Genomic DNA, 3,504 nt, shown 5'->3' with positions numbered 1-3,504 from the left:
TATACTAAGAATTACGCGAAAAAAATGAAAAAAACGCGGTTTTTTTATAAATAATATCGACGTTCGCGTACAGCATTACCGCGTTTCACCAGTACACACTGTTCACAAACGTGCAAGCGCACATTACTGACGGACTCGGTCTCCGTAAGTCGGTATCAGCCAAGAAGTAATCGTTTCGTTCTCCCTGTTCGTCCCGGCGACTCGCGGAACCTTCGTCGAACAGCTGATTTATCAGCGACGTACGCGCCTCGCGACTTGCGACCGCGACACCCGGTCGCGCCCGCCGGCGCTTCGTTATCGTTATCGCCACCTTCAGCTCAACGTATTTTCCTCCTTGTACTTGATTAGTTGATTTACTCGGTCAAGTTTTTTTCCCCGTGGAAAAGAAACGACAAATGATATAATTGAGATGGAAGGAATTTGGATTACTCAATTTCTGCGATAGAATAACGCCTGAGCCGGCTTTGGACTTGGATTGATTCAATTAACAATCAATTTCTCGGACACCCAGCGACGAACGATCACGTATCGTGTCGTCTGGATCGTGGATCGTGGATCGAGTTTTATTTCAAGTTCGAGTTTAATTACGCGATATTACGAGAAGATACGACTGCTGTCAGTGATTTATAGACGGTAGACGAAGGTAGGTAGGGTACATTTCACATTTGAGAGCGAGTAATTATGCATTATGGAATATTACGTAGCCTGTCGCGTCATCGGGATCGGGCATACAGTGCCGAAAATAACGTCAATTATCAACTCAATACTTTCGTTTATCTCATGCAGTTTAAAATTGTGTTACATTTAGATAGGTACGTCGAAAAATTGAAATGCGATCTTTTGATATTTTATAAACTCAATAATAAATACCTACCAATTAGAAAAACACAAAAAAAATGTTGAAAAGTTTCTGTAGAAGAATTACCTACTTAAATAGGATTCAAATCATGGCATGGTCATGACTTTTCAGTAGAAAATTGTCATTTTAAAAGCTTGAATTTAAATTGACTGAACGTGTTACCAAGAAATGACATCTATTACCTAAGTACAAAAAATGAACATAAATAAATTTTTAAAAAAACAAGACAATGTCAAACCACTCAAGAATTTTTCTAAATACATATATCTTGCATACTCAAATTTCAGTGCATTTCATTCAGTATAGTAAAGGAATAATCTTCTTTCAACTGACATCATCTCACAAATCACATTATTTTGACAACTTTCTAACATTGACAAAAATTGGACTCAGGCTCCGATTTCCCGGAAGCTCTAAGAAATGAAGGATCTGAGAAATGTACACGCAGTGAATAATAAAGGGATCGTGAATTTGAGATGTTCAATTTTTTAAAATAAAATATTTATTTTTTTTACAAATTACGAATTTGCGAACTATTGGCTTACTTTAGTTTCGAAATTAACTTATCAAATTAGTGATTTAATAATCTTTTCATCGGCTAATCTTTATAATAGAAGACGAGGCCCAAAATAAAAAATTTTCTGAGCCTGTTTAGCTCTTGGCGGCGTTGATTTTCTCTCCTTTATACTTTGCAAAAGGAACAAAAAAAAAACAAACACAACAAAATGTTAAAACAAATATTATGATGATCAGAAATAAAAAAATAAAAATTTTAAACTCACATTAAAAAAAATTGACGTTCATGCGGCATAATTTTGAACATCGTTCATTTTATGTGATTCATTTTAAAGATATTTCAAAGAATATTCAACATTTCATTTTATAAGAAAATGCTTTTGGTTCATTTATCACTTTTAGCATTTTTTTTTGAAAATTTTTTTAGGCCTATGCCTGTTCATCAAGGTGGACAGTATTTTAAACTCAGTAGGTAACTAGGTATCTCTTATGTTCTTTCGAACAGATTAAATGATTTTTTTCTATAATTTTTATAACATTTTAAATTATTTTATCCTATTTTGTTGATACAATTTTGATGATAGTTACCTACTATGTAGTATTTTTGCATTTTATATTTTGAATTCAAAGAAAAATTTTTTTTAATTAATTTTTTTTAATACTAAGTAGGCATTTTTAATAGTGTTCCAAAAATTTTCATTTTGTAGGTAATTGAGGAATATATATTAAAAATAATGTCAAGAGAATGCGCTACGTCTTGAGGTCTTGCATAACCAATGAAGTCACAAGGCATAAATTGCGTTTTTTAATTACATTTTTTGAACGTTAAAGAAATGATTTGATTAAAGAGGATTGGATATGATGTGTAGAAAAATATTCCTGATGGATTGACGTTGCTCTTTTTTCGATTTCTTTTGCATTATTCGTAATTTCAAGAGTAGCACAATCTGAGGTCATGCTTCAAATGATAGTATTTTCAATTATATACAAAAAATGAACATAAATAAATTAAAAAAAAAAACAACAAGACAATGTCAAACCCAAGAATTTGTCTAAATATAGTACATATATCTTGCATATTCAAATTTCAGTGCATTTCATTCAGCAGTAATGGAAGTTGGAACAATCTTCTTCCAACTGATATCATCTCACAAATCACATTATTTTGACAACTTTCTAACATTGGCAAAATACTCTGATAATACCTTTTTTTTTGAAGTACATACTTATATGGTTATAAGGTAAAGTACCAGTTGTGGATAGGGGTCCCAGTTGTGGATAATCGTTCCTATGGGCTAAAAAAAAAATTATCGCTTCTACCTTTTTCTGTAACATTTAATCATTTCGTTGCATTCATGACAACATGAAAATTCACCCATGAAGTCTATGTACAAAAGCATTGAAGTTTCAAAATGATAAAAATTCAGATTTTAAAATTTTTTAGAAGGAAAGTTTAAATAATGTAGAAAAGCGAGTCAAATATGTAATTTTTCATACCTGCGGAAGTTTTTGGATAGTAATAAGATGAAATAACCACCTCTGCATATTTTTGAGAATTTTTGATTTCATCTAGTACTATTTAGAGCAGTCTTTGTCCGCAACCGGGCCAGGGGGCCCGGTTAGTGGATAATTGGAAGTTTTTGAGATTCTCTACTAAGAAATGAAATATTCTTGATTTTTTTTTCCTCACAAGTATTATGTAGTTCAACAGTCACACTACACAACAAAACCAAAAAAATTTGAAAAAAATTGAAATTTGGGCTTCTCAGAGCATGTTGAAAAAAGTATAACCACAACTGGTACTTTACCTTATGCAGTGTTAAAAAAAAAAACAAAAAAAAACAATAAGTGGAGCGCCAATGTAACATCGGTCATCACCCCATCGCGTCGGGTTTGGAGATGCAAGAAATGAAATTTATGCTCACCTATTCGGATGCTGGTTTACATAAAGATTTTATTGAAATCTACCTATATTATTTATTTTGAAAAAAAAAAGATAATATGCCACATATATGTAGCAGAAGAACTTTGAAAATTCACATTTTTCAGCATGTTCGGTTCTTTAATGTAATGGTATCCTTGACGTATGAAGAATAATTACCCAATTTATCGAATGTAGGTAAATAGGT

At 32.1% G+C, this 3,504-nt stretch overlaps 1 protein-coding gene across 2 annotated transcripts in view; it reads right to left on the bottom strand.

The window, feature by feature from the left end:
* Window positions 1-164, bottom strand: part of cue (Protein cueball) — a 23,511-nt gene extending 23,347 nt beyond the window's left edge. Inside the window, exon 1 of one of the 2 annotated variants that reach the window (XM_065354016.1) lies at window positions 1-164. This exon is cut by the window's left edge and continues 101 nt beyond it. The gene's annotated coding sequence lies outside the window, so the exon portion shown is untranslated. The other variant, XM_065354015.1, reaches the window with a different exon arrangement.
* Window positions 165-3,504: the final 3,340 nt, after the last annotated feature.

This window comes from Planococcus citri, chromosome 3, assembly GCF_950023065.1.
Source record: "Planococcus citri chromosome 3, ihPlaCitr1.1, whole genome shotgun sequence".
In the NCBI taxonomy this organism is placed as follows: Eukaryota; Metazoa; Arthropoda; class Insecta; order Hemiptera; family Pseudococcidae; genus Planococcus; species Planococcus citri.
The sequence above is the reverse complement of the archived record's forward strand: the minus strand, read 5'-3'. Positions and strand labels throughout refer to the sequence as shown.